At 47.0% G+C, this 24,259-nt stretch overlaps 1 protein-coding gene across 1 annotated transcript in view; it reads left to right on the top strand.

Moving 5' to 3' along the window:
• Positions 1-14,619: 14,619 nt before the first annotated feature.
• FRMPD3 (FERM and PDZ domain containing 3) overlaps positions 14,620-24,259 on the top strand; it is a 92,566-nt gene continuing 82,926 nt past the window's right edge. The window contains exon 1 of the mRNA XM_032250904.1: positions 14,620-14,766. The gene's annotated coding sequence lies outside the window, so the exon portion shown is untranslated. The remainder of the gene's footprint in view (positions 14,767-24,259) is intronic.

Below are 24,259 nucleotides of genomic sequence, written 5' to 3'. Positions count from 1 at the left end.
TACCTGTGTCTCTGCAGAGCTGTTAACTAGCTGTAGATGAGGTCTATGGCCATGACCCAAAATGTACCTTTCTCAGATGATGCAAAGTCACTCCAGGTAGAGCAGTATTAGCTTGATTAGCATTTCCCAAATTGACTTTCATGGTACCCTGGATGTGAGGGATTAACAGGTACCATGGGGAGAAAAAGGTTTCTGGATACCAATGAGTTTGATGAATGCTGGGTTAGATAAGCTCAACTTTACTGCGGAGCCCTTAATATACTAATGAGGATCATGAATATCCAAGAGGACATTTCGAGCCTTGCCAAAGTGTGGTCTGAGGATGGCAACACAGGCATCACCTGGGAGCTTGCTAAAAATGCAGAATCTCAGGCCTCTACCTCAGATTTTCCAAGTCAAAACTGGCATGGTAACAACATTTTCAGGTGATATGTATGCACATTAAATTTTGAGACGCACTAATTTAGAGTACACCACATTTCTCAAATGGTTTTGCCCATGGATCCCTTTTATGAAGTCTCCCATGGGACTAGTGTTCCCTGGAACATACTTTGGGGAACTGCCACAGCTAGAAACCCTTTCACAGGAGTTTTCATTGTTTTGGAGACTGTAGAAAGACACTAGCGGCTGGGCATGGTGGCTTACTCCCGTAATCCCAGCACTTTGGGAGACCAAGGCAGGAGAATGACCTGAGCCCAGGAGTTCAAGACCAGCCTGGGCAAAATAATGCGACTCCCATCTCTACAACAACAACAACAAATTATCGTGGTGTGGTGGTACATGCGTCAGAAAGATCAAGGCTGCAGAGAGCCGTGATTGCATCAGTGCACTCCAGCCTGGGTGACAAAGCGGGACCCTGTCTCGAAAAACAAAACAAAACAAAACAAAAACACTAGCTGAAGCAACATTTAGAATGTGGGAGACTGATTCATTATATGTTACCCAAAGACTCATTTTACAGAAGTTTCAAGTCTTCTGAATCTTGTATTACCAGAAAGTCTTCCTATATCCACTTGCTCCCAATTAACTTATTTCCTGGGGCATTTTAAAGCAGTGCCATGTCTCTGCCTCTTGGTTTGTTCTCTGGTTTAGATTAACCTGTTTGTTTCTTAAACCCAGCACCTTCTCCAGAGTACTAAAGCTCAAAATTCAAGCAGCTAAAGAATATTGCATGATCTCCTGCTGTAGAACATTAGAAAGACAGTTTTGTAGAAACTGGGGAACTTTTCAGTCTAGTGTGTTCTGTTCGGTTAAGCTATAATTGTTTTTCTTTTAGGCCTTTAAGCTATTGTGCCAAACATCAAAATAAGGTTAGCTCTTTTGTATTCATATCTCGCAACTCATTTGGGGGCATTGTTAATATTTTATAAGAAAATTCTCATTTTTTTCATTCACATTTGTGATTTTCAAGTGTGTTGCTGCATTGCATTCATAAACATGATTTTTATTAAGTCTCAGGGCCCCATTTTTTTGGCCTCAGAGAAACGCATCTTCAATTATATGTTAAAAGTTAAATGGGAAATAGGCTTTGATATGTGAAAATTCGATTTGCAAGAAACCTGTCCTGGATTCATTCATTCTGTACGGTAAGGTGCTGCTGTGACCAAGATCTGCTGTGCCAAAGCTCAAGAAAGCTCTCAGCAAGGTTTCTTGGAGATTGTCACCAAGCACCTTCTCAGTGGCCACGCTCTGTGGTTGGCCAAGATTGTCTGTTCAGAGTGCAGGCAGAAAAGGAAGATGAGCCAGCAGGAGGATACCTACAGATATGTGAAAGTGAAGAAGACTACACCATTAGCCCTTAGGGCTGGAAGGTCTACCAGCCCCAGAGGTCGCCTGCTATGCATTTATGCATTTGTAACAGTAATTCTTACCTCTCCTGCATTCTCATCAGAGCAGAAGCAACAAAGTATACGGGGAAGAGATTATGGAAATACCTTCCTTGAGTTGGATCTGGTGAGCCAAGTCTTCACTTGAATTTCCTACCTGTTCAGTGATGCTGGAAATGATACCATTCAGAGGCCCAATCAGCTTAAAGCTAAATGGAAACACGCCTAGTAAAGACAACCATTGATGCCAATGGTTTCTAACCTTTCTAAGAATCAAAACCCATCTGCAATGTTAAACGTTTAAGACACTTCCTACAGTCATGATTCCACTTGATTTTTTTTCTGTCTACTGACAATCTACAATTGATGTGTTCAAGAATTTTCCTTGCACAAAATCCACAGGCCTTTCAGGGGACTGAAGGTGCAGAGATTGTTCTCTGTAACTCGTACGTGGGTGTGGATGAGTAATAGTTGTCATTTCTTGACCAGTTTACTAAGTGCCAGGCACTGGGCACTGGCTTAGCACTTTACATACATTATCTCAATCCTCACAATACCTTTTTATTTCCACTTTACAGTTAAGAAAGTTGAGGCTCAAAAAAATAGATGATGTGCCTATCCAAAGGAAGTCATAGAGCTAATAAGTAGTGGAAACTGGAAGCAAGCCCAGATCTGTGGAACTCCCAATTGAACTCTTTCTTCCTTAGGTTGGGGACTGGCTGTGATGGCAGAGAGCACAGCAGAAGCCCTGAATTCTGAGGGGGCAAATTGGCTCCTAAAGATTCAAAAAGGAAGGACTAGGGGATTGAGGATTGACAGGCATGCACATTTGCCTCATAATTTCACCTAGGACTAGCCCGGCAAGCAAGTGACATTAAGGTGGCCCTCAGCCCACCTGGAAATCTAATGACACAGCCTACTCCTGAATCGCTACACACACAACCATTCACATACATTGTCACAGACAAACTCTTTCAGCAACACTGGCCTTCTTCACAGTCCTTGGTCTCCCCAGGCACATTCCATCTCTGGACCTTTGCACGTGCTACTCCTTGTGCCTGACAGGCTCTTGCCCCAGAGATCAACACGGCTGGCCTCCCTCTCTTCCTTCAGCTCTTTGCTCAGTCACCACTTTCTCAGTGGGGCCTTTTCTGATCACCTTTTGTAAAATTGCAGCCACTCATCTCCAAACCTGTACCCTCTTTCCTTGCTGTATTTTTTCCAAAGCACTTATTCTCTGAACTATCTCATAACTTTGCCCATGTATTTATTTACTGTCTGTGTCTTCTCACTAGAAGGCAAGCTCCATTAGGACAGAAATGTTTTTTAAAATCTATTTCGTTCGCTGAGTATCCCTAGTGTATAAAACTGTTCTACACATAGTAGAATCTCAGTAAATATTTGCATGACGAGTGACAATATGCAGATAGCTGTAGTCATGGCTTCCTACCCCTGCCATATCCACAGAGACACCCGGGGTCTTTGAGATCAAATAGAAGATGAGCAGATAAGAGGAATGTGTGACTTCATGGGTAAGAAGACATAGGGTGGGCATACTGTATGCACAAAATGTTCCTAGTCCTCAATCCGGCCAAACCACAGACCTATATTTTGGATTACTCTTCACAGCAACTTTACTCTTAGTAAACACATAATGATCACAAACTAGTAAGAATGCAGTGCTATTTTAAAATAGAAATTTATTTTTTAAGATGTGACATCTGTCTAAAGTTTGGAAAATAGTGATACATACATGTGTGAGATGTTTCAAGATAGTACTTAAATGCCCAGTCTGGCATCTGTCAGCTAGAGTTTAATTTCCAGTGTTGCCTCTTCTCTGTGTGATCTTTAGCAAGTTGCTTAAACCTTTGCCTCAGTGACATTGTCTGTAAAAGGGGGCTAATGACAGCACCAAGCTGACAGAGTTGTTGTGAAGATTCAGTGAGTTACTTCATGTAGAGCTCATGTAAAGTGGCTGACCTGTAAATGCTCCCCAAATGGAAGCTGTTATCATCATCATCATCATTATCGTGGGTTATTATTTGAGTCCACAAGCAATCCTTTCAGGCGTATGCATCCCTCTTGCAGTACTGTGTAGTGCAGTCATTCAGGTCCTGGGCCTATACTTCTGGGAGCTGGTGCCACAGATATTAAGTGTTGCTGGAAGTCAAAGAAGATGGGTTGGTGCCTGGGTGAATAGGGGCCTGGGGATGGTGAGAATGGGAAGGTAGATAAGAGTGAGAGTGGCCATAGGCAGCATCTTGGAAGATGGCTCCATGTACATATTCAGAAAGGAAGCCAGCAGCTGCATGGGAGGCCTTCTAGCACTTTTGAAATCTTCGCTTAGCTAAAGGTTAGTCAGGAAGACAGATAAAGATAGTTATTACCTAATGGCTCTGGTGTAAGTTTCAAGTGTTTTATCACCTCTGAGTGTTAGCTTTTTAAGCATGGTAAAGCCACTGTGATCATCACTGTGTCTGACAGTGCATTCCAGAAAGCACTCTGAGTTCCAGGTGGTAACCTATTAGTGGGAGGTTTGGGTCTCGGTGACTTGAATAGTTTCTCTGCAGTATTTCCTTGCACAGAGAGCTCCGCAGCTCTCCCCTACCCTCAGTGAAGACTCAACAAAGCTGTTCTGTGGGGCTGTAGCTGAAAGAGCCACAGCCACCTGAAGTCCTGGGGAGAGCTGAGCTGGGCAGTAGCAGTGGGTCGCCAGTGGGCAAGAATGATCTCTTCTTTGGCACTTCATTGCTGTGCCCTGCAGAGCAGGAAGCACAGGGTGGATTTACCACGGAGTTCAGCGAGCCCTGGTGGTTTGAGAGATCAAACAGGAATGAGGTCAAGGATGGAGCTCAGTATGGGAGTGGGAGGAGGAGTGGCCACCCCCTGAGGCTACACATTATTAGACAGGAACCAGTCCACCCGCAGAGAGAGCACACAAGCTGTGCCCATAGGCTGATTGATTTGATGAGGGAGCTGAGTACGTTCTGTGATTTTTGCTCAAAATGGGCAACAGAGCCAATTAAACTTCACCTTCCCGGGGCAGAAACTGGGAACCCCAGATTTTGGGTTTATTTTAGGAAGCTGATCTTTCTGGAAAAATAAAAAACTCTAGTGGCACTTGGCACCATGCCACAAAGAGGCTGCTTCTTCCTGACCTTCAGGTGGAAAACCAAACTCTTGTCCAGATAAGGAGTTTTAATCCTCAAACCACGGCCCTTAAAGAAATACTTGTCAGACCTGTGCAAATCGGCTGAGGCCCCCTCCCCATTCCTCCTGGAAGCCTTGACTCCATTCTCGTCACCCTGCAGCAGACCATTTGTAACTGTCCAGTACCTTTCCAGGCCTGATGGGGAGTTCTGCTCAGGGGCCTTATTTGCATAGACAAATGCAGACTGACATCTGTCATCTTAGCACCTCAAGCCAAGGATCTGGAGTGGTGACGGGCAACCTTCTGGGCAAATACCCTGGATATTGGATTCAAAAATGACAGTGTCAAATTGGGGCTAATTTGCATAGGCTTATCAGGTTAATTACTACAATGTCTCCAGGAACTTAAAAATCCTTGAATTCTTCCACAACCAGAATGCTCAGTCTGTTGCTATGAAACTTGGAGTGTAAATTACCATGAATACCATTAATCTGTTCACTAGGAGGTTAATTTGCAATTTGTTGGCAAATCACATGTGGGTCTTATAGCAAGAGTGTGGGTGGTGTTTTTGTGCCAACATGTGGCCCTGCTTGTGTTTCTGGATGTGTGTGTGTGCGCATGCACGTGCATGTGGCATTGGGATTTGGCACTCTATGAGAACTCGTGTCCTGGGTTTTCTCACTGTTCTCCGACCTTACCTGGCTCCTCTGGCGCATGCTGGGTCCTCGGTCACATTCTCATACTTAGAGGCTGCTATCGGAATACTTCTTGGCTCAGTGCCAGGCAGTTTAAGCGACATTAGCTCCTTCTGAAACAGGATTGCAAAAGTGTCCATTAATGCCTTAGAATCATCTGGCTTTTCAAAAAGATGCACTTTCCTGTTAATGGCTCTCAAGTTGTTTTTGCACACAAAGAGGCTGCTCCTGGCAAAGTAACTCGGATCGCTTAAAGGAAACATGACAGGGAAGGTGCCATGACATAGGAGATGGTGACCAGGACCACACTGGGTAGCAGTAGAAGGAAAAAGACTGCTAATCAGGGCTGAGGGGCTTCTGTGGCTACCTTGTGTTGTTAATGGAGGTGGCAGGGTTGCTGATACAAATCTCACCTAGCTATATTTGCCTGGTCTTCCACACAAGACTGATACTTAAAACGACTTGAAGAAAACCCTCTCCTAATTTAGGGGGCAGACTGTGGGGTGTGACTGAATGGGCATTAGAACTTCACTCGCCCAGAAATAGCTCCCCAACTAGCATCCCAGTGCTGGAAATCCCCTTTAGATAGAGGCATTAGAGATCCAGATATGTTGGGAAGGAAGACCTAGTAAGAGAGCAGGGCTCAAGGGAATGGGGACATAAAACATTTTGATGCTCAGAAGGATCCCCAGGAAACTCTCAATGCTTTGGACACACCCTGCAAAACCTGGGGAATGAGGAGCACGTGGATCCATCACAGTGAGGGCTGTCCAAAGGAGAATGGGCCTGCTGAAAGTGGGAAAAGGCTCTGCAAATGGTCACGCCCACCTACTTTACAGGAGAGACTTAGAATAGGTCCAGGAGGAGTGCCGAGAATCTATGACGTTGGTTTGAAGTACTTGGGGTGCCAGGTGGAAGCAGAAGTAGGAGGTCTGCTGGGATCCCGAAAGTGCCCCACCAAAATGTGGCTGCCAGGGTATCATCTTGAACCCTTTTCTTCCTCCACACATCCCTCCTCCCAGTTTCTTCAAAGAGCACTTACTCAGTACCTATTCTTGTGCCAGGGATATGGTGAACAAGACATATGTCCCACTAAAAAAGAAAAAGAAAAAAGACATATGTCCCACCCTGCCCTCAACAAACTCACATTCCAGTGAAAGGTAGCCTTTAAAATTAACTCTGCCTAAGGAGGCAGATAAGGTTCAGAGAGGGTTTCCCAGATAAGGTGAGCTAAGTCCAGAAGGATAAGTAGGAGGTTACCAGGTAAACAAGGTGGCAGAGGGCATTCTGGGTAAGGAAACAGCAAGTGTGAAAGAATGGAAGTATGGAAGCCTGGAAGCCTGGTATGGTTCACATGAGAAAGGCAAAACTGACTTCTCCCTAGAGTAGGAAATGCCATCCTTCTAATAAAATGTCACCCAGAACCTCCATGATTGGCTCTAGAAGGAGTCTGTTTCAGTGGGAAAAAGCATCCGTAAGATTCCTCTTTCCTCATCACATTGACTCATCATGGGAGTGTCCATTAATAATCCACAGTATCGTTTAGATCAGGCTGAAACTTTCAGACAAAACCATATGTTAAAGGCTAAGGGATGACAAAAGGGAAATCAACATGGCATTTAATAATATTAAAAATAGCTAACATTTGTTAAGCACTTCCTCTGAGCCAGGCACGATTCTAAATATACATGTATGTGTATATATATAGTCATTTAATCCTTATAATAACCATAAAGTAGACATGATGCCTGTTTTACAGATGAGGACCAGGAAGCCAGACTAGACAACTGGTTTTAGAAAGTGTAGTTCAGTCATCTTCTGCTGCTGAGGTCCTCTGGGAACCCATTCCTCCCTCCCAACTCCGGGCCTGCCTCCACAAGCCAGAGACTGTCTCTAACCTCAGACATCTATAACTGCCCTCTGAAACACCAGTGCTCTGGGATGGGCAGGCGAAGCGTGAGGTGCCCAGCTTTTCCTCTCATCATGTTAAAGAGGTGATGGAAGGGAATGGAGGGGTGGGATTATGTACTCACTAGGGGAAGATCAAATGTATGCCCAAAAAATGTTCCATTTTCCTCTTCATAAAGAGTAAAAGAATAATCATTCTTTTAATAAAAATGGCAACACAGGCCGGGCGCGGTGGCTCACGCCTGTAATCCCAGCACTTTGGGAGGCCGAGGCGGGTGGATCACGAGGTCAAGAGATCAAGACCATCCTGGTCAACACGGTGAAGCCCCGTCTCTACTAAAAAAAAAAAAAAAAAATTAGCTGGGCATGGTGGTGCATGCCTGTAATCCCAGCTACTCAGGAGGCTGAGGCAGGAGAATTGCCTGAACCCAGGAGGCGGAAGTTGCGGTAAGCCGAGATCGCGCCATTGCACTCCAGCCTGGGTAACAAGAGCGAAACTCCGTCTCAAAAAAAAAAAAAAAATGGCAACACAACAGTACAAATACAATACTAAATGCCAGCTGACACTTGGCCACATGATGAGGGTATGGAAAGAGTGGTAAGGACTGGAGTGACCTGGAGAGCCCATTCCTCATCCACAAGGGGTACTGCTACTTAGCTTCAGCTAATTATTGTTGGGTGGGCCCTTAAGGCCCAGGGTTGCAAGGTAAGATTTTTCAAGAGAAGACAAAAATCCAGATTCTTATACAAAATCTGAGTATTTTAAAGTGTTAACAATGAATTAAAGTGCTTTGAAAACACTGTGCAGGCCAAACGAAACACCCTTGCTTCCTAGCTGGGCGGCCTTTGGGCAAGTAACTTAACTTCTTGAGCCTCAGTTTCTTAATATGTAAAATAGATATAATGGTAATGTCTACTTCAGGCTGGGCACCGTGGCTCACTCCTGTAATCCCAGAACTTTGGGCAGGCGGCCAAGGCAGGCGAATCACCTGAGGTCAGGTGTTCAAGACCAGCCTGGCCAACATGGTGAAACCCCCTCTCTACTAAAAATACAAAAATTAGCTGGACATGGTGGTGGGCACCTGTAATCTCAGCTACTCCGGAGACTGAGACAAGAGAAACGCTTGAAAGAATTGCTCAAACCCGGGAGGTGAAGGTTGCAGTGAATTGAGACTGTGCCATTGTACTCCAGCCTGGGTTACTGAGTGAGACTCTATCTCAAAAAAAAAAAAAAAAAAAAAGCAATGCCTACTTCAGAGACCAATCATGAAGATTAAATGAGGTACTATAACTGAAATGTCGGTCACATAGTAAGTGATTAATACATGATAGCTATTAGGATGATTATTATTCCTAAAAGTTTATCTCTTACCTGAGGAGCACCTCTTTCTAGTTGATTGATAGGAAAGTATCTCTCCTTCACCTCTAGTTAGACCCTATGGCTTCCTTAATCAGGACAAATTAGCTCCATCCTTACAGGAGAAAATATTAAAGATATACTTACACAGCAATTGGCAAGCATATGCATATGGGGAGAGAGGTGTATTTCTTTCTTTATACTCCTTCCTACAGCAACCTCAGTGATGACTAATTTATTAAGCCAGTCCAGGGCATGGGGGAAGGACTGCAAAGTCCTGCAGAATGGAGGAAACTGAGGCATGGAATCTAGGGCCATAGTTCACATTTACTCTACCTTCAGTTCCTATTGGGGAGACCCAAGGTTTTTAAAGAACGCTCTTGGCCACCAAAGCCAATTCTCTTGTCTCTTTTTTATATCTTCCTTTCAGGCAGCGGTGCTCACCCCTGGCTGCACCTTAGAATCACCTGGACAGCTTATAAAAAATACTGACAAGGGCCTGACCCTCAGAGGTTTTATGACTGCTTACACAATAGGAAGCAAAATTTATATGTGCGTGTGCGCCTATGTACACTTTTCTGGGGACTCAGTTGGGGCAGCAAAGGGGCAGTGCAGAAGATGAATGACATAAGCGTGTGGGGTGCCATGGGAATCAGCTGTGCCTCTAGGCCAGTTTGGACATCACACAGTAGCTATCCACGCAAAAAAGGCTTCTCACCTCTCCGAGCCTCAGTTTCCTCACTCATTCCACAGGGATCAGGAATCACTCCTGCTTCATATCCTCCGGTGATTTTGAGGATGTGGTGAACTTACTACATCATGTATAAAAAGTACTTTCAAAAGCCCAGCCCCCCTCTCCACAGGGGAGGGCACATTATTACAAGGTTAAGGAGGGTGTGGGTGGGGAGGCAACAGAGGCACTGGGGAGCAGCATTACCCATTGAGAAAAGGCCATGCACGTTAACAAAGCAGCTCACAAATGAGAGCAAATTAATACCGGGCCCAGCGAGAACAGAACATTCACACCGCAGGGGCAAAGCACCCATTGGAGCAGCTAGGCCTTGGCAGGGAGAAGGATGTGGAATAGCAGAGGGAGGAAAGAGAGGGGCCAAGTGAGGGGGGTTTTCGGTGCTAGGGAGGCTTGCTCCGGCTCTGAGCAGAAAGGAAGCGGTTAGCTATGAAGGAGGGAAAGAGAATAGCAGCAAGTATCCCAGGTGGGCCTGGGGGTCAGTCAGGAACACCTGACAGTCCTTGAATGAGGAAACCAGTGGTGGCGGGGGTAATAGCAGGAAAGAGTATCCCTGCGACTTCAACACATGTGGCCTCATCCCCTGGCAGCTGGATCCAGGACACAGAGCAGAGGGTCACCAAGGCAGCTGGTCCCCTCCCGATCCTCTACCCCTGCTGCCTTCTTTTTCTTCATTCTGTGAAACAACCAGGGTCCACCTGACTCAGAAGCAGAAACTCAGGCACCAATTCAAAAAAGCCCTTGAAAAAACAAAACAATGACAATAACAACAAAAAATCCCCACAGAAAAGGCCCTTGGCAAATCTTCACAGAGAAACGACCTGCGAATGTGGAGGGGCATTGAACTAGAATGGAATCCTGGACTAGGGTGATATTGAAAATCTTGTATTGCCTATATGGTGGGTGCACTGACAAAGCAATGTTCTGGAAGTCCGCTATGGGGGCCAGACATTAACCCTTTAGTTGCCGGATCTGAAGCAGGGTGTGGAGGGAGGGAGTGCCGGGACTACTAGGGACACTCAGAGGGGTTTGAGGCAACAGTTGTTTACCCATCACTAAGTAAGGAATGTAAGATTTGAACAAGTGGGATGGTGATATAGGTGTTCATGGAGGAAATTCCAGCCCTGATCCTAGGGCAGATATAATTAGTCCTGGAGGGCACGGGGGTGTTCACAGGCAGCTAGCTACCACTGGGAGCCTGAGGGGTGCAAGAAGGAGTGGAGGCATTGAACAGATTATCCCTTTGCTCTCATAGCAAAGGGTCGGTCAGACACTGGCTGCACTGTTGAATAGCAGCACCAAGCCTGTGTCCATAGTGCCAGCCCTTCCTCTCTGTTTAACCCCCATGCATACACAGTGCCATGGCCCGAGTCCTGGAACCAGGGCCCAATCTTGGAGGAACATCAATCTATTCATGCCAGACAGCTTAGAATCTGAGCTTATTAAAACAGCAAGGAGCCCTTGAAATTGGCTAAGTCAGTGATCTCTTGATATATGGGGGAAACTGAGGCCTAGGAAGGGAAGGTGTGGGGTCATATCTCTAATTAGTGTAAGACCTGGGATGAGCAGCAAGATTTCCCTGTTCCCAGCCTGGTGTATTTTCTGTTGCCTTCTTTGCTATTATCTATCCCAAGTCTTCATTATATCTGAGGGAAAATGCCAGAATATCCTCAGTGCCAGCCTTACACATAGGTAAACATGATGTGATCAAATATGTCTCCTCAATTGCCTGTCATTGTGCCTGAAATTTCACCATTGGTGATTCATTCATTTGGATCTTGAAGCTTTCTGTTCTTTCAGGGAGCACAGACCACCTGACAACCACCGGGAGAAAGGCTTTGCAAATTAGACACAGGTTATACAGTGCAGGAGAGCAGTGGCAGCGAGGCCAGTGAAGAAGATGCAAGCCGAGGTAGGCATGGGAACTCAGGGCAAGACTGAATCCAGGATTCAGGCCACCCTGATGGGCAAGGAAGGAGTATTTGATACGCCTATACCCAAAGCTTCTAGCTTGGGCACTCTGAAAGCATTTCCCCAGGAGACTGCATGGTGACCTGGGAAGCCTGAATCACTGCTGTGTGGTCCATGCTGGGAAGAAGGGCGGGTGAGTGAAGGATAACATCAGTCTGTCTGGAGTGGCCGCAGTGGCACTTTATTAAGAGGAGCAGCCTGGGAGAGATGGATGTGACAAGGGAATCTATGAAGACATTGAAAGGAGCCTCAGCCACAAGAGGGATGGGCTCTGAAACTGCCAAGGGAGGCTGGATGTGGAGTCTGTCTGTTCTGCAGCTCCCCTAGGGACTTGCTGGCTTCAGGTGCCTTGGCTCAAGGCCGGGTGCTTTCTGTTGCTCCCTCTGACTTCCATTCTGGTTCTGCCCCAGAGCTGTGCAGTGCAACTCTGGGCTTGCCTGTGGTTCCCAGGTTCCTGAGCCTTTTCTGTTCTGCCGTCAATTCTAGAATTTTTATATCCTAGGGGCTTCAGGGGAAGCCCCTGAAAACTAGTAGGAAGGAGGAAGGGAACGGGGGAGACTAGCGGATTTGTCTGGAAACTGGTTTTGTCTGGCAAGACCCTATATTTCCTTACAGTGTGCATTTACTTGGGGTAGGAGAGGGTAGAGAAGAGTGCTTCTAGAAATTTGGAAAATTGTCTTGAAGCCACGTTTGTATAGAAAGCATAGAACTGTAATTTAGATGGTAGGTATACTTACAGTGGCTTATAGGGGGTAAGAAGAGCAAGCTAGAGACCTTGCCAAAGTCTACACTAGTTCTATTGTAGATCTCAGCTATCTGGGCAGAATACAGAACCCCCAGCTTCCAACAAAATAAAGCATCCACCCACATGGCCAACCTCTGCTGTCTGACATGAGCCCTGTGCTTTCTGAAGTGGGTGTCTCTGGAGGCCTCAAGTGGTTTCTACCCAGAAACCTGCAGTCCTTGAGTTGGATGGGCTAGAGTGGGAAGAGGAGATTGCCATTGCCAAAAATTTTAAACCCAGAGCCAAGACTGTTTTGCTGGTTCCATTCAAGTCCCCAAAACAATCTTTGAGGCTTAAGGCCAAGTCATCACTAACTCGTGTGTCATGGGCACTGCTGAGGGAGAACGGTATTTCACAGAGCAAAGACTCCCACCCAGGTGCGGGCTCAGTGATTCAAGGAAGATGAAATTTAGTGCAATCAATTTGGGAGAGTCAGCCAGGATTTCTTTTAAGCTTTACTTCCCAGCAGCCCCCTCCCACCTTGGAGACAGACTAATCCCTGACATTTGTCTAGTGGCTTTATACTTTTCAAAGTGCCTTCACATCCATTATCTCCATCGAGCCACACAAATGCTCCTGTGAAGTAGGATAAGAAGGTGTTATTATCCCTGTTTGAACAACAAGAAAACTGAGGTCCCCAAAGGAAACATGACTCATCCAGGGTCACACAGCTATTTAGTCAAAGGACTAAGTACTTCAAACGTGTTTTCTAACTTCCAGCCCTGTAATTTTTCCACCTCCATGCAGACTCCCCTCCACAAAACCACAGAGGTGCCCTGCTCCTTACACAGTGCTTAGCACAAAGTAGATGCTAGTAAATATTTGCTAAATGACCAGGAGGCAGAGGTTGCAGTGAGCCAAGATCGTGCCCCTACATGCCAGCCTTGGCAATAGAGCCAGACCTTGTCTCAAAATAAATAAACATATAAATATTTGCTAAATAAATGATTGCATGGATAAGTTGGGGCAAGGCAGGAAGCAATAGAAGTTCTAAAAGTGCTCTTTTTAAAATGATCAAATGAAGAAGGGGCAGGAAATGTTGTGTTATTTCACTATTTTGACCAGGAAGGAAGGAGTAAAACATCTTTCTCATTTCATAGATACTATTGCCAAGGTGTGAAGATTGGGATAGATCCCATGTGGAAGCCACAGAGCTTAATGTCCCAATAAGGCTGCCTTCCACTCATGCTTTATAGAGGTGGTGTGAGTCCTTACTACAGCAGCAGGAAGGAGTCAGAATCAGCCCCATGGGATGAGGATTCTCCCCACGTTGTCTCTGCAAGCCCTGTCTCACCACATGTCCCCTAACAGTGGCTCCCGAGGTTCTGCCATGGAAGAGGTGTCTAGGAACACTGGTTGCCCGCCCTTTTAGGGCGACTGACTGTCAACCCATTGACACTTCTAGCATAACCCAGACCTCAAAGACTCAGTGACTGTCTCCTGGAATGCCATCTGGACTGAGACTTCTTCCTTTTCCTTTTTCTGTCTCCCACAGGCCCTGGCACATAGTAGGTACATAATAAATGTAGGATGAATGAATTGTCTGAGGTGAAGAGGGATGGCCATTCTCTGGATGTAGACACTGCAGTCAGGATCCTGCCTGCCAGGGCTCCATCTCCAGGGGCAAACTGACTTGGAGTTGCCATTTGTTCTTAGTCCAGTCAGAAAAAAATGGGGAAACTGGAGGTAGGGACACAGGTATTCAAATGCTGCTTTGCAGTAGCACAAGGTGGCTTTTGAAGCAGGCAGCCTGGAATTTGAGATCCCTCGGGGTTTAAATCGGTACCCCCAGCTTGTACTGGGGGCTCCTTGCTTTGCTCCTGTGAGCCTCAATTTTATTTTCCGTACAGTGGAGAGGATGCTGGAATGAGAAAATGGATGTAAAGCACAGTGCCTGGCACTTAGTAAGTATGCAAGTGGCAGCTGGATTGTCCGCACATGTATGTCCTCCCATCCTCTCCCTCCCCAGCTCCCCTGAGTGGGCAGGTCCCCAGTGGAGAGAGGAGGGGTCCTCCTGGGGGCACCGACTGTCCCCGCGACTGCCCGATTGCAGGCGGGTGAGAGGCAGCAGACGCCGTGTTTACCAGCTCCTCGCTAGTTTGCCACCTCAGCCGCGGCTCTGGGGCTGAGCCAGTCGCCTCCTTCTTTAAGATTCTGGTCACATCAGGGGCTGGGTTTCTAAGGCAGGCGTGATCTTTCTCTTCCTACAGACGCCGCTGCTGCTACCTTCGGCTCTGGGCAGAGCCAGGGGCAGCGCGAGAGGGAGGCAGCGAGACAGTTCCTGGCTAGGCAGTAGCCCAGCCCGGGTCCGGAGGGGGCCCCGACAGTAAGTACTGCGCTCTGAGCAGCTGGGTTGGGGGGCGCCTGGCCTTTGACGCAGGGGTCTGTGGGGTTAGGGGGTCGGCAGTCGAGCGCTAGGGTCCTCACCAGCCCCTCAAAGTGACTTGGGGGCGGTGCTGGCAGGGGCCCCCTCCACCTGGTCTTTGAACTGAGTTGGCACTTCGGGAGCAGACATCCATCTCCATCCCTCACCCCGAGATCCCAAGGCATTGTTTGGGTCGCCTGGCAGCCCGCGGGCCCCTTCGAGGCCACGAAAGAGGAAACTGGAAGGCAAGATGCGCGGGGATGAGGTTTTGGACACTGTCGGAAAAGTGGCGGCGCGAGTGGGAAGTTTTCCGCTGGGGGGTGCGGGGGGATCGGGAAAAAAGGGGCGAGGAGAGCCAGAAGCTGGGAGGGAAACCACCCGAGTACAGTGGGGGAGGAGACCGCCCCTCTGAGTTCTCGGACCCTGCCCTTCCCGCCTTTACGCCTCGGAAGTGTCAGGGGCTTCTAGCTGTCTCTCCCACCCCAGCCTCTCAGCGCCTCTGCTTCCGCGGGGCCGGGATACCCTGGCTGGCCAGCTCTCCGGTGAGGCCGGTTGAAGCGTCAGCGTTCGCAAAGCTCCGCTTGGTGGAGAAGCAAGACCACCCTATGAGGTGGTGCACCAATCACAGAAAATGTTAGCAATCGGGAAAATGCAGGAACATACCTGTCACTTTCCTTTCTTAAGCTCTGTAAAGGAAAGGGGAGAGGGGGGCCTGAGGTCCTAAAGGCGAGCTTATCTTAACTCACTCCCTTCGTGGAGAACACCAGATCTTACTTCTGTTCTTCCACCCTCAGCCACTCATTTTACCTAGAGTACTGATGATCCTAGTAGCTGCTATTGTTATTATGTGCCCGACATTGTGCTAAGCTCTTTACGTAGTCCATGTACAGTGAGAACAGTAGCTGGCATTCACTCAGTGCTTTCTTTGTGCCAGGCACAGTTCTAAGTGCTTTACATGCATTGCCTTATTTAATCTTCACAACATCCCTATGGGATGGATGCTACACCCATTTTACAGATCGGGAAATTGAAGCGCAGAGAGGTCCACAAGCCCAAGGTCACACAGCAAGTGAGATGCAGACCTGGGATCTCAAACCAGTTTTACTTCAGCTCCCTCACTGTTAACTACTAGAAATATGATGAGAATTTGGCTTTAATTAAGTAGTAAAATTGAATTTGACTTCCCTACAGCAAAATATATTTATTCTGTAGATCTGAAGTCATGGCCCAGGTGCAGAGAGTTTTGAATCAATTTTTAAATCACCCCCATTACGTCCTGTGGAGAAAGGCAAGCCGAGTGTGCTATAACAAGACAGCAAAGTTTATTAGTAGGTGCCTAGCAATACTGATAACAATAATTGCTAATAGCCATTACTGATTGAGCACTTACTTTGCACCAGCACTTCATATGTATTTAATCTTCACGTAAGGTGCTTTAAAGTAGGCACCCCATGAACCCCATTTTATAGATGAAGGAACTGAGGCTCAAGAGGTTAAGCAATTTGCCACAGAGTTGGGATTCCAGCCCAGATCACTAACTCCAAAGCTCAAGTTGGAACTACCCTTTAGAAGATTTGTGCCTGTCACAGAGGCTTGTCTTCCCTACAGTCCTCTTCTCCCCCAAGCCAGTTGCCCAGAGCTCTACACTATGCTCTCTTTGCACTCAGGAAGTGATTGGACAGGTTGGCAGAGAGAGGGCTTCCTAGAGAAGATGGAGTGTTCTGCGTGGATTTCGGTTTTGTTGTTGTACTAAGTGCCGTGCCTGTAATATCAATACGTTGTTCTGCTTTACAAGTTTTATTAATTAGACAAGTGTCTGGTCTGCTGGCTTGGAGCTGTTAATCCGATATTATGGCTATACCTGAGTACCTTCATTAGGAATTATTTTCTGAAAAGTTTTTAGAGCCTTACTTGCAATCCTGGGCAAAGCCATCTTCTTACCCTCTAGGGTGAGAAAGGGGACTTGTTTCTAGGATAGGACTTGAAGAGCAAGAGCTGCAGCCCATCTATGAGTAATAGTATTGCTGTGCTCATTGATACTCGCCCCCCTCCTTCCAGCTTGACCTCTGTGAGCTGAAACCTGAAACCTGAAACCTGAAACCAGAATGTAGCCACGTCCCTCGGGGATGTTCCTGTGTCACATCTGGCTCTACAGTTGGGTTATTTATAGCTCCTCACTGCTGGCCCTGGCCCATTCATAGAGCTAGCTCCACATGGACCTTCTTCAGTGTGGGCATAATGGGGTATGTGAGCTTTATGACTTTGGTCTCTATTACTCTAGCTGGATCTCAATGTATCTGCTGGTGGTCCATCCTTTCTGGCTCCTCCCATGAGAGGGGGACCTTCCATGTGTAGCTTTGGGGTGATGCATTAGATATGTGGCTGACAAGTCCAGTGCTGGGCTCTGTCCCGGGTTGTCTCTGTGGCCTCTTCAGACTGCACTGTATCATTTCATAAGGTGACATGAAAGGAGTCAGTGTGTAGCATTAGTCCTCAAATTAAACATTCCCTTCAGTTTTTCCTGAATTTGTTCTATGATTTATTTTTATAACTGCAGTGACTTAAATACCTAGAGATTTCCCTCTTTACTGAATCTTCTTAATTTTTCCTTTGCTGTCAGGTTTGACATTGCTTTCCTGGAATGTCTTTCTCACCTTTGGTGAGAGGAGGGAGAGGTGGTCTTATACTGGGAGTCACAGCATGGTTGGGGGAATACCCTCTTCTGTGTTTACACAGCATCTTCTGATGCCCTCTGTGGTACCAGGTAACACATGGTTTTACATTCATCTGTTTACATACCTGCCTCACCTTAGACTACAACCTCCCTAAGCGGACAGACTGGGCCTTATTTATCTCCAAATCTCCAGTACTCATCACTATGCCAGGCACACAGTAGGTGCTCAGTAAACTTTTATTGCATATATGAATGAATGCTATCTAAAAGCTGGTAGAGGAAGCCCCTGATTCACAGTAAGGAACTCTGCTATTATTACCCTTATAAGAACGGAAAAATCAGAGCAGAGTTGGCATTCTTCTATAACAGAGAGCCTCAGCTCTGTGGATTTTAATTACTGAAAAAACAGCAGCAGCAGCAGCAACAACATCGTAATCCCCAAACCTGAATGCTGATGGAATGGATTTTCTGATTAATAGAATATTTCTAAGTAACTGAAGGTTGGGCCAAACAAAATCATTTTTCCTTACTCTTCTTGATTCTTCCTAAAATGCCTGGCTCTGCTTTTCTGCCTTAGTGAGTCAAGCCTGGGGTCCATCATCAAATCAGTGTTTCCATATAGAGAGCTTGTGGGTTCCCAGGATTCCCTAGGATTCTGTTTTCCCCAAGCCTGGTTGTATAGTAGGATCCAATCTTCTTACCCACCCACTCCCTGCCTGTCCCTGCTGCACCCAAAGACAAGCCCACAGGTGCTCTGAGGTTTGTAATTTCTCTGTCACTCACCTTCAGGAAACAGACAGGGGTTTCCCAGCTACCAGCGTGCGGGAGGTACAGAGTGTTTTGGTGCTAACTCACATACCCTCTTGTGTTAGTAGTTCAGAACAGCACATGCTCTTGCTCTTGGCTTTCATTCTTAGGTGGAAGGTTCACAAACTTCACTCCCCTTTTTTGACCTCTGTTTAAGAAAGACCTTATAATTCTTTCCTCCCTCTCAACAGGAAGATGCAATTAGGCAGAATAAAAGGTGTCTCATTGTCCTGAGGCTGCTGTTGGTGTTTCTGGATGCCTCCAGACAAGGTGACATTAGTTTACCAGGTCTCTATTCATGTACCTTCCTTTACTGAGTTTTTGGCCTAATTTTTGCCCTGTCTCTGGACTGTGCTCCTGATTGGACAATTCAGAGATGGTGCACTGAAGGGAGTCAGGAGTTGCTCCCTCACAGGAAGTCAACTTGGCTTGGCAAGTGCTGGGCATAAGTTCTTGGCTTCTGATACCACCTGCATCATCTCAGGCAGGCGGGGGGAGCAGATAGACATCTAGGCAAAGCATTGAGATAGATGTGCCATTCTCTGCCCAGCTCTGACTAGACTGGCCTGCCTCTCTCTTCACAAGCTTCCCAAAGGAGCATGGGAGTTGGGGGTGGAGGGTAGAACCCAGAGTCCGAACAGAGCTAGACATGCGAGAGGGAGTGAGGGAAAGGCCTACTCACTGTCTATGCTGGGTCAGCTATGCTGCTTGCTTCCCAAGTAATATCTCCCCAGCAACTCCCTCATCTACTCAGGCTATTGTGTTAATGCCTCGTGCCACATACGCACGTTCCCTTCTGTCTCTGGGCCTGTTCTCAGTGCCCTCCCTCTCCACTTGCTCAAATCTGGCCCTTCCTGCAGTACCCAGCTGCAGTCATCTTCTAGAAAGCTTCCCCCTGCTGCTTCTGGAAATCAGCAGAGAGTGGACAAGGGGGAAGTCAATAAACTCCAAGCTCCCTGCCAACTCTGAGATTCTCCAGGAGTTTGATGAACGTCAGGGGCTGGGGCCTTGGAAGGCTGGTGGCCCAGGCCATCGATGCCTAGCAACCTCACAGGAAGGAGGGAGATGGCACAGCCAGCCAGCTGAGTAGGCCCACATTTGGCTTCAGGAGGTTTTGCCCAGAGCCCTGTGCAGCAGGCACCTGCCAAACAGCCCCCAGAGGAGTGCTATTTGAGCTCCGGGTGTTTAGCTACCTGTTGGGAAGTTCCCAGAAGCTCCTGCCCACACCTGCTCCCCCTGTCTGCCCTCCAAGGTTTGTTTACAGTTCAGCCTTTGGCAGGCTAAAGTCTGAGATCCAAGAGGAGAGAGAGATCTGGGTGGCCAGGGACCCTTTTCTGGCTTAGCATTCTGTGCCAGCGTTCTGCAGCCCAGCCTGGCCTCAGAGAGACGTGTTCACTGAGGGGAAGAATTCAGGCCTGCTGGTCTTTTTCCTGCCAACTCCACTTTGCCTAACATGACCATTCCCTCCCACTTTCTGGAATTCTCTCCACTTCTTATTTTCTTTTTTTGATCTCCTCTTTCTCACACACACTACAGCCTCTGGTGACTGGCAAACTGGCCTAAGTCAGGAAGCTGTCCTGGGTCTCTTCCTGATGCCATTTCTGATTTACCCCTTGTCTGCTGCATCCCCATCCATGAGATGGAGAGGGTACAGTTAGGCTCTCAGCATGGCAAAATAGCAGTTCCCTCCCTCAAATCTTCATCACCCAAGGTCCTCTACCAAAAGACTGTCATTACCCTGTTGCCCTTTAGCAGCAGTGGGAGCCCTGAAGGCAGAGCGGGTGGGGGACAGCTCAAGAGCATTTAAAAAAGAGCAGGTGAGGAACTGGAGAGCGCCTCCAAAAAGCCAAGACAGCCAGAGGTGGCTGCACAGCTTCTGCAGTGCTTGCCTTCCCCAAGTGTGAACCTTCCCCTTCACCGTCTGCAAAGCCCTCCTCCTGTCTTATTTCTCCTCTTTATCTTGTTTTCATGGCCTCTCTTCTCCTCTTCCTCTTTGCTCTGCCTGGTCCCCTTTCCTGCTCAGCTGTCTTCCTCTCTTGCCTGTGTCTTTCCCTTCATTCCTCATCTCTCCCTTTCTGGCTAGTCAATCTCTAAATGTCTCTGCCTCCTTCAGAATTAGTTGGTGTGGTACATGGAGGGTAGAGGCTGGGGTGCTCAGGGCTCTTTGGTGTGACATGACAACTCCTTCAAGCTCCTATGAATATTTCATTGCTCCAGTTCTCCCTCACTGCCTCTGCCAGTGACAGGTGAGTGGGGGCTAAAACACAAGGATCTCCCCACTAATTCTGCCACAGCTCAGTGGCAGCAGCTTCAGACCTTGTGACCCACAGTGCCATATGGCATCAGACTCACATCTGGCACAGGCCTCACATCTGTCAACAGGCTGGCAGCCCCAGCATGGAGGGTTTAGGAGCGTGTCTGGACCTATTAGACAACATGTCTGAATCTATTGACTGTGTAGCTCCTAGAGGGAGGAGGGGACAGGGGAGGGACAGCTGTATAGAGGGTCCTCTGCAGCTTCCTCTCAGAAGCATTATGGGATTGGTCTTTTGCAAGATGACTCCAGGCTTCCAGGTATTTGTGAAAGGAAAGATGACCTTGGTCTCTCGACCTGCTCCCTCCTGACCTGCTAAAATGGGTGACAGGTGCCTCCATTCCAGCCCACTGGGGAAAAACAACTATTTGGACAATGAGAAAAAGAATCCAGACAATGCCAGGTTTTCTAGAAGATGCCTCTCCAAGCTCACCTGAAGAGGAAGTTGCAGGGCTGTGAAGACCTGGAAGGGAAATAGAGAGGAAGCCCTAGGAAAGTATCCAAATCATCTACCCAGAGACTCTGAGAGTGGGAAGAACTACTCAAAGTCATCCTGCCCATCCTCCAGCCTCTTGCCATTCTGAAAGGATAGTTGTCTACCCGTAAACAAATTCCTTCCCTGAGAAGGAATAGCTGTTGGATTTCCCACCGTCACTCCCCTAAAAAGGCTGGAGCCATGCCGTCTTCCATTCCTTCTTAGCTTGTAGCCCTCCCTGTACTGTTTCTTTGACTACATTCTTTCCCTGACTTTGTCTTTGGACAGAGATGTTGAAGGGTTTCTCCCATGGGCCAGACTTCCCATCCAGAAACGTGCCTTTCACGGGCTGAGACACAAGCAGTAGGCATTTGATAATAAATTGCATGGAATGGCCAGAGGATTTTAATCTGTATGCCTCAAATTCACTTCTATTCATGCATTGGTTTATTTAGAAAATACTAAGCACTTCCTGTGTGCCAGGATCATACCATGTGGAGGAAATATACTGTTGAACAAAAAAGACAGAGTTCCTACTCTTATAGAGTTTACAGCCAAATAATCACAAAAATGAATACACAACTACAAATCGTGATAAGTATGAGTCCCAAGAAGGAAATGAACATGTTGCAATAGTAGAGAATAACCAAGGTAAAGTTTCCAGGGAAAGCCTCTGTGAGGAGGTGATATTTAAGTGGAGACTTGAAAGATAAATTCAGCCATAGGAAGAATGGGAAAAGAGGTTTCCGGGGAAAAGGAATACCAGTAGGAATGCCTTAAGGTGGCAAAGATCTTGGTGTGTTGAGAAACTAAAAGGAGGCCAGGAGGGCCAGATTGTAGTAGTTAAGAGGAAGAATAGCATGGGTGGGGGGTTGGCAGGGAGGGCAGAAAGAAATCATGCTTGGCCTTGTGGGCCACACAAAAGGACTTTGGATATTACGTGCTTGCAGTAGGAAATATCTGAAGGGTTTTAAGCAGGGGAGTGACAGGATCTGATCTGGACTTTTTGCAATATCTGTAAAGACCAGACTTTGAAGGGGGCAGCAACTCACAGGAGAGATGATGGTAACTTGAACTGGGTGACAGCCATGGAGAGGGAGAGAGCCATCAGATCCTGGATGGGTTTGTTTGTATGTTTTGAGACAGAGCCTTGTTCTCCATGTAGGCATGGAGAATTGAGTTCATCGAGGAATGAGATATAGCTCTGTCACCCAGGCTGAAGTGCAGTGGCAGAATCTCAGCTCACTGCAACCTCTGCCTCCTAGGTTCAAGTGATTCTCCTGCGTCAGCCTCCCGAGTAGCTGCGATTACAGGCACATGTCACCACACCTGGCTAATTTTTGTATTTTCAGTAGAGACAGGGTTTCACCATATTGGCCAGGCTGGTCTCGAACTTCTGACCTCAGGTGATCTGCCCACTTCAGCCTCCCAAAGGGCTGGGATCACAGGTGTGAGCCACTGCGCCAGGCCTTGGATGGGTTTTTAATTGATAGCTGACAATGCATATACACCACAGAGGGACTGGATGAGGAGGTAAGGGAAAGGGAGACACAGGCCTCAAGAATGACTCTTAGATTTCTGGCTTAAGTAACTGAAGAGATGATGGTGCCATGTGCTGAGATGAGGAAGGCTGAGAGAAACCGAGGCTTGAGGGGGAATATAAATCAAGAGTTCAGTTTTGGACATAAGTTTGAGATTCCTGTGAGGCATAAAAGTAGAGATGTCAGAGTATATGAATTTCAGAGCTCACAGAGGAGGATGCAAATTTGGGAGTTGTCTGAATATAGACTGAATTTAAAACCAGGGGACTGGATGAGATCACCTTAGGAAAGAGAGTAGAGAGAGACGAGAAGGCCTGGAACAGAATTGCAAGGAACCCCAATATCTAGTGATTACGTAGGGGAGGAGAAGCCCACAAAGGAGACTAAGAAAAAGTGGCCACAGAGGTAGGAGGACAGTTTGGAGGTAGTCTTAGAAGCCAAGAGAGGAGAATGTTTCAGCAAGGATGGACTGGCCAACTGTCTACAGCTATTGAGAAGTTGAGTACGTGAGGAATGAGAGATGACCATGGAGGACATTAGGGACCTTAACAAGAGCAACTCTGCAGAGTGACAGATGTGGAAGCCAGAGGATAGTGGTTGGGGGAGCAAATAAGAGATGAAGAAGTGTGGTGTCCTTAATGTAGAGGCCAGTAAAGAGAAAAAAAAGAGAGATGAAGTGGAGACATATGTGTAGAAAACGTTTTTGAAGAATTTTGTTGCCAAGGGGACCAGGAAAATGGCACAGACACTGCAAGGGAATTGTGAGGGAATTGTGGAGTAGAGGGAGGTAGATTTTGTTTGTTTTCTTAAGGATGGATGACTTCCATCAGCATGCTGGCATGATTAGGGAGTGATGGAGAGTTTGGTAATTTAGGGAAGAGAATAAATGCCCAAAGGAGTAAAATCCTTGAGAAGATGAGAGGGATGGTACCAGAACATAAGTAAGGAGATTTGCCATGATAGAAGAAAAGAAACATTCTCAATTTTAATAGGGAAAAATGAAACATTAGTACAGATGTAGTACAGATGTGTATAGATTTGGTGGTGGTAAGTTGAAGGAGCTCTCATCTGATGGCTTCTGTTTTTACAGTAGTCTATGGGATGAGGTAATCAGCTGAGACTTCTTGGGGAAAATGGGAAAGTAAAGAAGATGGAGGATAGAGGAGTAGCTATGAAATAGTCATTTTAGAGAGAGAGAAAGTGATGATCATGGCAGGGCAGGGTGGCTCACGCCTGTAATCCCAGCACTTTGGGAAGCTGAGGCAGGCAGATCACCTGAGGTTAGGAGTTCGAGAGCAGCCTGGCCAAATGGCAAAACCCTGTCTCTACTAAAAAATACAAAAAATAGCCAGGTGTGGTGGCGGGTGTCTGTGATCCCAGCTACTTGGGAGGCTGAGGCAGAAGAACTGCTTGAACCCAGGAGGCAGAAGTTGCAGTGAGCCAAGATCGCACCATTGCACTCCAGCCTGGACATCAAAAGCAAAAGTTTGACCAAAAAAAAAAAGGAAGCAGCTGTATCATAAATGATACAGCTGCTGTGGAAAACAATATGATGATTCCTCAAAAAGTAAAACATCGAGGGAGGGAGGTAGGGAGGAAGGAAGGAAGGAAGGAAGGAAGGAAGGAAGGAAGGAAGGAAGGAA

The sequence above is a fragment of the Sapajus apella genome, unplaced genomic scaffold (assembly GCF_009761245.1).
Source record: "Sapajus apella isolate SASKATOON/1434 unplaced genomic scaffold, GSC_monkey_1.0 scaffold73, whole genome shotgun sequence".
Taxonomy (NCBI): Eukaryota; Metazoa; Chordata; class Mammalia; order Primates; family Cebidae; genus Sapajus; species Sapajus apella.
This window is presented reverse-complemented; position numbering and strand designations above follow the sequence as displayed.